Genomic DNA, 12733 nt, shown 5'->3' on the forward strand with positions numbered 1-12733 from the left:
CAAGATTGACTCAGTCTCAGCCTTCCAAGGTGGGTAAAATGAGAACCCAGATGGTTGGGGGCAATATGCTGAAACCGCTTAGAGAGGGCTGCAAAGCACTGCGAAGAGTTATTATAAGTCTAAGTGCTATTGCTATTGCTGTAGAACATTACTCCTAGAAAGTCTCCTTCATTGATGGTACAGTAATAAAAAGCAACATGAGATTCCTTAAAAGAAGGATCAAAGTGGAGGTGATGGTAGGCCAGTTTACTTCCACTTTCTCAAATAAATAAAACTGGGAAGAGGAGAGGTCTTCTAAGAAAAGAAGCTATTGCTCAGAGTAGACCCATAATCTGGGGAAAAAAACTAAGCAAATAAACAAAAAGGTGCTTTTTACAACAACTTTACTGAAACAGTTTTCAGGGAAAAACCAGCATGGAAATGGAAATTGTGCTGAATAAATCATAAACGCCAAGTGCTAATTAGGAAAGTGGATGAGCAAGACCAGGGAGCATTTTGCAGGAGATGGACAGCTGAGATTGCCTAAGCAAGAAAGGAGGGGGAGTAGGCTGAAGTGAAGCAAACCAGAGCCACCACTATTCACACCTCCAGCCATCCACTCAGTTTGTCATGGGTCAGAGAACAGACTGCCTTAAAAAAAATGCAGAAACTTCTTCGTAGAGATCCCGAGAAGAGATGAGCTCTTACCGTAATATATGGGCTGCAGGGGTGGGGCGGGAGATGACTTTGTAAGGGGTGGCTCCTTCTGGAAAGCTACTCTTACTTTCACCCAAACAAGCCATTTGTGTCCCTCAGGCAGTCTTCTGACACCTTCCTTTTACTTGGACATCCGCTCGTTCCCTGGAAACACTCCCTTCTCCCCACCCTCCACGTCCAGATTGTGACCGCTAGAGCGCTCTGCCTGCAGCATCCCCTACAAAGAAGGGAGGGAGGGAGCCTGAGAAACACGCTTCTGCCGGGCGAAAGGCAGCAGGAGTCCGAGGGAGGCTGGGCGACAGCGAGGATCCTAAGAAAAAACCCGCTCGCTTTGCTCCTACTGGGGCTTAAGGATTTACAGCACCTAATAGGCAGCAGCAGAAAAGACGGCCTCGCCCCCCAGGGGAACAGCTGGTGGCTCTGCGTGGGCCTTAAGATCTTGTACAGGAGACCTTCTTCTTCTCGCTCCAGGCCAGCTCAGCCCGGCCCAGCGCGCTGCGGCTCCGCTCTTGCGCCCGCAGCCCGCTTCTTGTTGCCCTGAGGCACCCGAGCGCGAGGTGAACGTGGCAGGGGCCCTACCCGGCTCCGCATTTCAGCGCACTCGAGCGTTGCTGGAGAGGGAGCGTCTGCCCGGGAGGATAACCCAGGCTTCACGCGGCCCTTATTCGTCAAGCAGGCAGGTCTTGGCCAGATGCCAGAAGCTTCCTCCTCCCCGCCGCGCCCTGAAGTGCCCTGAAGTGCAGTGAAACTCCACAGAATTTAGACCCGGATGTGGCAGACGCGATCCAGCTAAGTCTGCCTTTTCTGAAGGGAGCAATCCACTTACTATTCTGGCTCCTCGTTCAAGGGCATTAAACGTTATACGAGCATGAGGGAGCAACTTAATGACATTTACGGTTTGAGGATTTTGCCACCCGTGTGTGTGCGGGGGTGACGAAGGAAATCCTCCCAGAGCCCGGCCTATTCCTCTTTTACTCCAAAGAAAGCCAATCCCGCGGAGTTCAGCGAGGCTTTTGCTTCAGCCAAAGCTCCAGCTACAATCTGGAAAGAGGAACGCATGCCGAAGTACAGTTTGCGAGGGAATAATTCCCAGCGCTCAAAAGGAACTTGGTTAGGCATATTCAAGGGAATGGAATAGATCAGAATTAAAATCGGCCTAACTTATGAGTAGAGATGATTAGCAACTAGGGTTGGTTTCCCCTATATCCAGGCCAGGGGCCAGGCTCCAACATGGGCAGCTCCTATACGTTCGCCAGTTCGCTCCCTAGGCGGGCCGGTCGTGGGCCTGGCACTGTATTTATGGAAGCAGCAGACAAGACCACAAGAACATGGTTGACTCTCGCTGTGCGTCCCAGGCTTGGCTGGGACCCAGAACCCTAGCTAGCTCGCCAGCTCGGGATCTCAGCCAAAGCAGGCAGCTGAGGGGCACTGCTGCAGCTTTCCTACTGGTGCGTGCTTTGCTGTTGCTGCTGCTGCTGCTTTCCGCTCCTCCCTTCCCGAGCAATGCAGAAGCGCCTCAGCTCCGAGCCCCCTCGTTTCGCAGGGGATGATGGATCGTGCCTGGCGGGGGTGATTTGGTGTTGATCGCACATTATCGCTGGCAGGTTGGACTGGTTGCTGATGGACTGCTTCCACCAGCGACGCCTGCCCGCACAACCCTAAAAAGAAGGCTATAGAGAAAGCTGTTTTTCTGTTGTAGTTCTTTCTCGGGAGAGTTAGCACGTCTAGGACAGAGACGGGCACCGCGTTCAATCCCCTACTCAAGAGAAAGTTGCCTTTGGGTCTGCCAGAGGTCGGGATCTGCGGAAGCTCCCGTATGTGTCGCTTTCTGTTTCCGTCATCGCCAGTCTCGGGAGCCCGAGCTTCAAAAGTGAATTCCGGTACCGTCGATTCCAACGTGACTCCAATGCCTTCCTAGAAGAAAACCTTTGACATTAGCCCCGGTTCGGTCGACTTGCCAACGCCGCCCAGGCCCCAATGCTGGATTTCTACAGGCAGAGCATCAGGAAACTCTCGGCGCCCTTCGCTGGGGGCGTCTGCTGCTGACGCTGTGGAAATTCCCACTACCACCTCGTTCTCCCAGATCCCTGGTACGATTTTACCGTCCTCGCTGGTGTCACTGAAAAATGAGCAAGATTAGGGATTGGCAGCCTGGCACCTCTGTTGCCTGCTAGACAGAAAACCCAGTCTTGCCAATGGCACGTTTCTAGTCAGCCTGGAAAATAAACAGTCCATACATATCCAAGACCCAGCGCAATGTTTATTGTGATCGAAGGCTCCCTGGCAGGGATCCCTTTCGCCAGATGCTCCCAACACATTGGAAGGAAGATTAGCCATTGCGTTCGCGTATCAGGTTAAGCCACCGTGCACTGGTTTGTATGAATGTGGTTCAGAAACAGATCAGTTTCTGTGGAATGAAAAACAGGGATTATGACTCATCCCCGAGAAACAATTGGGTTTTGGTCAAGAATCCGAAATTGAACAAATTATGGCTCAGCACAAGATGTGAATTCAAAAAATGGCCCTTTCCTTTCTTCCGGTATAAACAAACTGAATACCATGGCAATCCCTTTTTTTCATTTTAGTCATAGAATACTGGCCCTCCCTTATTTTTAGCCTGTGCTTTAAATAATATCTGATCCAGCCTTCTTAAAAATAGCTAGTTTTTTCCTACTCAATCTGAAGGATAGTATAAGTGTGTACATTTTCTTCTCCTCTATCCCATCCGTTCTGGGTAGACCTACTTGATCTGTCTTATAGAGATCTGGACATTGGCAGAGATAAATTTCAGTTTCTTTGCGGCGACCCAGTAGTCGTTCGTGGTCCGGAGTTTTACATCTTAGACCCGGAAACTTTATTGATGTGATTGGGCATACTTCATGAAGCAATAGTTGAGTCTAAGAGGAAGTGTCTCTATGTTGTGAGAGAGGCAGGAATTCATCAGCAAATCACCCTCTTAAAATACCCACCCACCCACCCACCGACAGACAGACAGACAGACAATGAGAGCAGAACAGTTTACTAGCTAAAATCCCAATGGATCAGAATAATTTATCTTGTAGGCAAGAAGTTAAGCAGGACTCTCTAGGGCCACGTTACGAGGAAGATCCCTGCTTCCTCAGTCTTTGCTGTCTTATGAAGGCAGCACGGATTCAAACGACCGCTGCTCTTCTTACTACTGTGCCAATTCAAATATAAGTTTCCGGAGTTCCCCAGGCTGAATTGCTACCACATACTAAGAATTGGTTCCACATACTATGAAAACAGAGAAGTTTGAATATTTTCTAAGTTCCACTTAGGTAACCCTCTCCCCAAGGACCCCCCACCACTATCAGATTTCAGCCTCCCGTTTGTGGTGAAGCTGATGGCGTATGTATGGAAATTACGTGGAATGTGCGAAAGAGCAGCACTCCCTCCAAAAATGAATGTTTCGATTATCAATTCTCAAGGGTGCCTTTTCCAAATCCTGCTTGGAGGCACCCGCGCCTTGTTTGGCAACCAATCCTGCGGACATCCTTGGGACTTGGGCTTGGAAGACGGAGAGAAGTTCTTGGACTTCAGCACGAGTGCGATCGACCCCACAGGACTGCGCAGGCGCTGGCAGTTGCCCTGAGCCTCCGCTCTTCGAAAAGCTCTTTGGAATGAATGGCGGTGGCGGGAGCGGTGCTGGGCGTACTGGACCCTCTTGGAGCAGGTTAGTGGATGCAGAGGAGGCGTGAGTCTTTCAGAAGCAGGCGGATCGAAGCAGGGAAGGTTAACCCCTGGGCTGCCGAGCGTCGCCAATCCGCCAGCTAGCTCAGCCACCAGCTTTCTCCCCTCAGTCCAGGCCGTCCTCTTAGGCTGCTGATGTCAAACCTGAGGGCTGTTGAATAGGGGGAACCGGGGGATCTTCCACCATTCCTCTTGGCTAGGAGAGGGTGCCGGGCAAGCATGATAGGCGGTTTCCCAGCTCTCTGGGGTTAACTCCTCCCTGCAGGTTCAATTCTCTAAGGATTATTTTCTGTTTAGAAATCGGAGAAGTGAGGACTGTTGACAGGGAAGCTTTTCCTCTGGAGAGCTCAACAGCTGCTCTCGGGCAGGCAGCGCCTTGAAATCTATTTAAAGGGAGAGAAAGGGGAGGAGAACAAAGCGGAGATGGAAGAAGCCGGCAAGACAAGCCGGAACGTGGGGGTGCGGGGGGTGGAGAGCAGCTACGAAGCGCCGCTTAGCTGTGAGCCCCGAACTCTCACATCTGTACATGCGATCGATGGCAAGGATAATCCTGGTGATCTGCAGACCTTCGCCTTCTTTGCCCCACCTTCTCATTCCAAGGAAGAGAAGACGGCGGTGATGGTAATGAAGGCTTTCTGCCTCACAATCACGTCCTCTCTGTTTAATAGTAGTAATACATAAATAAAAAACAGGAAAAAGGGGAAATCCCAAACCGAGTAAAATGGGTCGGTTTACCCTCTACCTCCTTCACAAGTGAAGTGAAATCCAAAATCTTAAATTGAAGCAATCTACCCTGGCTTGGTAACTGGCTGCTTGTGATTATGGCTTTGATTATAGAATAACATATTTTCCAAAAGAGTGAATTTAGGGCGTGTTTTGTAACACTAAGACGATTGAACTGGGATCAGTTTGATGGACGAAAACATATGCACGCTTAACGGTAATCAAAGCCCTCTGGATTGTGGGGGGCGGTATTTTTTACTAGATGTGCATAGGGCTGTACTATTTCGGATAAAACCCGAACTGTCTCATCCATTCCAAAGCAAAATATTTGAATGTGGTTTTTGTGGGAAACCCTGATATTGAGCCCCAAGCCTTGAGATAATCAGCATAAATCTATTATTTCGATCCAACTGGCCTGTGAATCTTTCCCAACAGAATGCACAGTACTGTCGACATTTATCACAAATTTATACTTGACCTATCCTTTACTCTTGAAATAAATATGGGGAGCAAAGGGAAATGGTTCTTAAATTGGTGTCACACAATATAAATAGAGAAGTCTTGTCTTGGGTAGGATTGCAGCCTTATCCATGAAGCCCACCCCTTTTCCACATCTAGACAAAACCTGAGATGTCAATAGATAGCAAGATAATTCTCCAAAGCAGCTAAACCTGATCAGGCAGGCCTTTTTGCACGCAGCCTGGTATTAAGGGTTGAGTTTCTTCATTCCTAGTCGGTTGGTGAACACCTTCGACTACTCCCTAGGATAGGCATCCGTGTCCCACATAACTGGTCTCAACTCACCCAGCTGAGTTACAGGGTTGATTACTGGGTCCTATCATGTACACCCCCGCCAGCCCTTGGCCTCCCAAAGAATAGTTCACGCACGTGGTCCGCATTTGCAGAGGTAACAGCCTGTTTCTTTTGGCTGCAGGCAGGGAGAGGGAGGTAGTAAAGAGGCTCCGGATCAGAGGAGGCCGAACTCAAGTCCCAAGGGCCTTGTGCACACACCGCCGCCTTCACCACAAGCGGATCTCGGTCTCTCGGTTGGGCTGCGTCTTGGGCAACCTGCTCCGCCAGCGCAGCATGCAGATGTCCCAGCACGTTCCAAAGACCCTGCTGCGGCTGCGAACTAATCGGAGCTCCTCCAGCTTCCTTTCAAGCTACCCTTTGTGCGTCGGCCCCTCCGAAGGAATGGCGGAGGGAGGAAGTGGGAGCGTCAGTGCCTCCCTCTCCCTGCATTGAGGGAAGGTGAGACCTGCTCAGGGAGAGGAAAGGAGAGTCAAAGCTTGCGTTTATCAGCCAAAATAGAGGTTTTCAGATGAGCACGGGTAGAGCAAGAAGGACCGTAATTGTTCCTATCAGCTGGACCTAGAGTCGCAGCTAATTTTAAAATATAATCTCCCCCCCCATAAAAGATTAGCTGCAACTTTGCTTTCAACCAACAGTGATTGGAAGCTGAAGTTCAGAACATAGTTGTACCCAGGAACCCCCCCCCCGCCCCCATTTCCAAGCCAGTACACTGAAAAGTGGTATCTCAACAGTTGAATGGATTACCAGGATTGATAATACCAGGTTGCATATCTGGTACAATATTATATGGAATGCAAGTTATATGGAATAATTTGAATGCAGCAACGTTGGGCTGATTTTTCTGAACTAAGGTCCATGGAAATCAATGAGATATGAGTTCCTCCTAGCTAGCAGATCTGCACTGAGTGGGTAAAAGAAAACTCATAATCACGTGCTTGTTCTGAATCACACAATGGCATGCACCCACCCCATAAAAAGACATTTAATTTCCAATAAAGTGGCACTTTTCCTTTAAAAAGAAATTAATTTCAAATTGATATTGCTACCTTTTTCAAAATGATGAACCATTTCCCCAGTTTATCACCCAATGTTAAACAGAACTTTTCATTTCACCAATGACCATGAAACAATATTTATCAAGTCTTAGATTAAGAGCTAAGCAAAGATTATGGGCCAGTCCAGAGTAGAATCATGCCTTCTTTTTCCTGCTGCAGAGCCCTGTTTCCTGCATGTAGGAAAATGCCAGCATAAACAATCTCTACAACTAGTTTTGAATTTAGAATAATTGTTTTTCCAGCAGGGAAGCTGCCAGCCAGGAGCTCTTATTCCTTTGCCCTGAAGTGGCTGGTTGTTTGCATAAACTGCTTTACAAAAGAAGAATGGCATTAGGGGGTAAGATTGCTGTTTAAGCACAATCATTCTACTGCAAAGATGTTTCAGTCAGCCAGGGCCCAAATATCCTTATGTAGCACCCACTGAAGATCCCTGAAAGTAGCAGTTTGTTTCTGAAACAGAAGTCATAATCAGAGCTGAAAAACTGAGAAAGTATACCCAATTGGGTGTCATATTATTGTCATCACTATTGTGACATATTTCCCATAAATGAAGTTGCCATTTGCCTGTTTGTGCTTGGTATCTAGAGTGACAAAGACATTTTGATGGAAAGGACAATGATAACAGCAACAGTGGTGCTGCAGCAAAGCTATGTTGCATTTCATGTACTCACAGATTTTATTTAGTGTCCTCTTAAGAATCCCCCCAGCAGTTCTGTAATATTAGATGAGGTATCTGCAGATATTAAATGCTACCTCTCCACTATATAATTTGTTGAAGGAGAGTGGATGCAGGATCTCAAAAACCTCACTCCTCTGGCAGGACCAGTCCAGTGATTGCATTGACTATAGCAACCTATTTGTTGGTGTCTCTTTGAAGTCAGAGGCCTTCCTCAAAAGTTCTGCACTTTGCCTGCCCAGGTTGCCTTCTCTTGGCCTGGTCTCACCATGCTGATTGCCCTTTTCTTTTCTGACCACTGATTAGCCAGGGGAGCCCCCCTTCCAACCCCATCTCTTCAGCTCGCCTTCTCTGCTCTCTTAAGAAACCCTCTTTGCACCAGTTCTGCTCTGCTCTCCTATGAAACCTTTTTTTCTCTACTCTGGCTTTTTAAAAGAGAAGGCTTGTTGTATTCTCCCATACAGAAGCCCAAGGTTTCCCCTCACAAACAATGCTTACATTCAGCCTATACAACTCCCTTCTGTGGGACTCTGGCAAAGAGAAGTACCATTCTTTATAGTTTGTGACAAAGAAATTGCAGCCCAACGGGACTAAGGGAGGCTTGTAAATTGGGCTTTTGCAGAATCAGAGGCTGAGATCTGCAAGCCACTGTCTTAAACACAATGGGCCCTGCCTGGAAAAAGAGGGCTCTTGAAATCACTTAAGCTGGCCTATCTGATGGGAATGCCTCTAACAGCATAAACCACCCAACAGCCTAAGAGGAAATGCACCCATCTGGAGTGGTTCGATCATTCAGTCCTTGAAATCCATGGGTCTTTTTTCCAAGATTTTGATTGCGATGGGAATATTTTGGTTCCAATCACCTTATTGTATAGTAAGACACAAGGATTCTGTAGTTAATCAGACCACTAGAAGGGGTCTAAAGTTGCCAGTGGATCATTTAGATTCAAAGTGTCCTGGTTTGTTGTTGATTTTCTTCAGATATCTGGGGCTTATTTCTACATTACTTACTTTATTTTTGGGGAGCAGAAGGGCCGATTAGTTTTTGGATGGAATGTTTTTTCTCAAATGATAAAATTATGTATCATTTCATCTAAAGTGGACCTGCATGCTTTGTACATATTAACCAGTTTAAGTTAATGGAAAACCCAAGTGTATAGAATTTATTTGTGAAGTTTGATTGTGACAATAGAGCTGATCTTATTTAATTCTGGTGGTAAGAATATTAAGAATATTGCTAATTAAACAAGATCAGGTCATATCTTTTTGATAGACTTTATTTACAATTCAAGTTTAACTATAAAATAGCACAAGTGCAAGGAGACATAATGGCTTATGTCTCTTAGGCTTATAACTCTTATACTGTTCAGCACAAATAATACATATGGAATTATAGTACAGTTCAAGGTTCATCAAGACATATTTCATTGGGCCAAATTCTTCAATGTGTTTCATGAAATTGTGCTTTCCCCCAAGTCTTTCTGTATCCTATTCACCGTCTGATTGTATGTATGCGATATTTTCAGAACTACCATTTATAGCAACTGACTTATGAGTTTAGGTCTTTCCACCAAGAACCCATGGATTGCACTAATCACCTTTTGGGATCACCTGGGGCAACTGTGGCTGGCCCTGAGTGCCTCCTGTTATGCTGAGAGCTCAGGGCAAGCGAGCTTGGAGGCCAAAAGTCAAAGGTCTTGGCCTTTGACTGGATGTATTGAGGCAGATATTGGAGGATTTAACACTTGGGTCACTGAGTTGCAGCAGAGCAGCAGCCACAAGGTGGTAAGAAGAAGCTTGGAAATGTCTCTAGTTAGTTCATTAGGAAAAAGCCCTCCCTCCCCACTCCCCCACCCCCCCCCCTTATAGTGGGCACATTGGAAAGAGAAAGCACTTAATGGAGTGATTGAATGGGAATTGTTCCCCCCTCAGGGGAACAGAGAAGGTGTGTATGTGCCTCTATATCAAATTTACTCCAGATATGAGCAGAGCACAAGGAATGGACATAAGTATGCCGTGAGAAGTTCTCTTGTATGGACTGATGAGATGGGGGGGGGGGTGGCCTGTACTTTAGTTCTCCTGCTTAAGTAAAATGCTAATCCACAGGAAGTGGCCTTGGGTTCCAAATGGCCTGGGCTAGCAAAACCACATGATAGTATTGTAATCCAAGAGGCAGCAGAAGGTTGATATGTCCAGATAAAACGCGGCTTTTGTTATGTAGAGGTTACTTTGTGTTGCACTCCTCCTAAAGCTCAGGTCATTTAGCCAGAATCTCCCTTAGCCAGTCAGGAAGTTCTTCTCTTTCTCAGGAGACTATATTTGACCTTGGCGTTCAGCTGAGGGAAGGTGAAACACCCAGAACGTTTTTCCTTCCTCTCCCCTGCCTCACAGTTCCTCTTTCTGCTGCTCCTCCAGCAACTGGTCTTGGGGCATTATTTGTATCTTTTGAGAAGACCCCAGTTCTCTCTGTGGCAATCCCTTTTCTCTCACCCAGAGAGAAATGTGAGCGGAGCTTGTAGAGAAGGGGACTGTAGAGAAGCAGAAAAAGCAAGGTCTGAGGAGGATCCTCTGCTGCTGATTTTTAATCTCTCCCCTATCCTAAAAGCATTGCCACATAAATCATAATTATGTTACCTTCTCACCCAAAAGTGCTCAAGCTTGGATTTAAATAGGTGCAAAATGGCAGCCACTTCCACTGGGCTGTTGCATCAATTGTATTCTGGCATAATATCTTTCGGTAAGCCATAGGACCATTAAAGAATAACAATGAACCAGAGGCGCCATCACTGCTGGGGAGAGACCTCTAGGAAATGATAGGTGATGGAGGGGTCGTGGGTGTCCATGAATTGGCGTCTCGGGAATAAGACTCTTTCTTTCTTTCTTTCTTTCTTTCTTTCTTTCTTTCTTTCTTTCTTTCTTTCTTTCTTTCTTTCCTCTCTCTCTCTTTGTTTCTCTCTTTCGCTCTCATGATGAGACGCACGGACCGCATGCTTGCTGGCTGTTACATGCAAGGCATAGCTGTAAAAGCCGAGAATGTAAATAGTTGCCTACGCATTGAAATGTTAATATAAAGGCAGAGCGCCGTGCGTTTGACAGCCTTTGGCAACTGAACTAAGAAAATGCAGCACGACATTTGGAGAGCGAATGGATTCGGAATGGAAAAGTTGATTGCCTGCGAATCGCAGTCAAGCCTCTGATTTAAACCAGCGGCTGTGTGGTTGGGACTACGGTTCTCAATCGATTTTAAAGGTCTCTCCTTGAGGGAGATGGGCGGTCTGGAAACATGAAATAAAAATAAGTAAAATGTTTGAAACAGAGGAGTTGTACAAGAAGGCATGGAGAGAGCATGGCCAGGCGTAACTTAAGTCAGGTCTTCGCGAGTGGAAGTTCGGAGAGACTACAGAATTCATCTTCTGCTTCTCGGCTGCCTGTTTGCCCGGGACATATCGCGCCTGCGCACAGATCCCCTGAGGAACGCCTGTTCAGGAAGCGTGCCCTGAGCTTTCCCTGACGCCCTGAGCAGCCTCTCCGGCATCTCGTTCCAGCAAGGCATAATGCCACATTAATATGAAACGGCTTGCTACACAAAAAGGCGTTGCTAATTAGGAAATTGATGGGAAGGGGGTAGGGGGCTGCGCTTTGTATGAGCTGCCTGTCGGGAAGATGGAACAGACGATTCCCCTTGTTCTGGGGCTTCCCAGCTTTACAAAGTTTTAGAGGCTTTTTAAAAAAAGCACCAAGAATCTGGACGTGCAGATGGAAGACTCAAGGCCGCACTAACAGCTGCTATGCTCTGCAGTTTGCCAGCTATGCCCTTTTTGAGTCCCCCTACTTGGATCGGAGCTGGTATCATTCTATCTACTCCAGCAAAATTCTAAGGCCTAGTTCTTGCTGAACTGGAAAAGCATAGCCTGGATTTTTCATATTGCCAAGGAAGGTCTTACGTTGTTGGATACCTCACGCTTGCCATTAAGACAAAATATTCATTGGAGATAGAAATCTCAGGTGCCACAGAAAGCCCTTGTTTTGGATAGAGTTTTTGATGTGCAGTAACCAGATCTCTGTCTCTCTCTGTCTGTCTCTCTATATCTCTCTCTGTCTCTCTCTCTCTCTCTCTCTCTCTCTGCCCCCCCCATCTTATAACATTCCCTCCCCCAAAGTTCTGTAGTCTAAGGTCAGGTTTTCTCTCTTAGTGAGGGAGGGAGTTTATTAGATTCTCTGGTGATTTTGAAGGAAATTGGAAATCCTATTTGCTTAACATGTTGCATGTCAGATTCTGTTATGTTTTCTTTCTGCCACTTTCATCTGACCTTCTCCCTTGACCCTAACTTTCAAAATAAATAGAAGAAATTTCACTCCTGTATTTGAAGAACAATTTACTGCATAGTCCTCATATCTATAGGGATAGTATGCTTGAATTTTAATTGGTTGTATGTCATTGATTTCTGCAACTATAAATTGGCTTGAGTAAAAGCACATTCATGTCTCTGGATTGGTTTAAATCACTGCAATGATAATCAAAATCTTAGAATAATGCAAGAATATGTTAAAAGAAATACAAAATACAAATACATTCAAAGTTGGATAGAACTAGACTTTGAAACCTCTCAGGGTTCAGCTTCAGCTAGTATATTTATATATTTAATAACTTTTTTATATGATAATGTGTATAGGCAGTCCTTGACTTACAACAGTTCATTTAGTGATCATTGAAAGTTACAATGGCATTGAAAAAAGTAATTTATGACCGTTTTTCACAGTTACAATCTTTGCAGCATCCCCATGATCATGTGATCAAAATTCAGTTGCTTGGCAACTGGTTCATATTGCTATGTCCCAGGGTCATGTGATCAACTTTTGCAACCACTGACAAGCAAAGTCAATGGGGAAACCAGATTCACTTAACAACCAAGTTACTAACTTATCACAACTACAGTAATTCACTTAACAATTGTGGCAAGAAACAATTGTGGCAATTGTGCACTACTTAAGTGCAGTAACTCACTTAACAAATGTCTCACTTAACAACAGAAATTTGGGGCTCAATTGTGATCATAAG

General features: G+C 46.1%; 1 long non-coding RNA gene across 1 annotated transcript in view; it reads left to right on the plus strand.

The window, feature by feature from the left end:
- The first annotated feature begins 2192 nt into the window (after positions 1-2192).
- Positions 2193-12733, plus strand: part of LOC148113409 (uncharacterized) — a 68939-nt gene continuing 58398 nt past the window's right edge. The window contains exon 1 of the long non-coding RNA XR_015734490.1: positions 2193-4390. This is a non-coding gene — a long non-coding RNA (uncharacterized LOC148113409). The remainder of the gene's footprint in view (positions 4391-12733) is intronic.

The sequence above is a fragment of the Pantherophis guttatus genome, chromosome 5 (genome assembly GCF_059756535.1).
Source record: "Pantherophis guttatus breed Tessera chromosome 5, ASM5975653v1, whole genome shotgun sequence".
NCBI lineage: Eukaryota > Metazoa > Chordata > Lepidosauria > Squamata > Colubridae > Pantherophis > Pantherophis guttatus.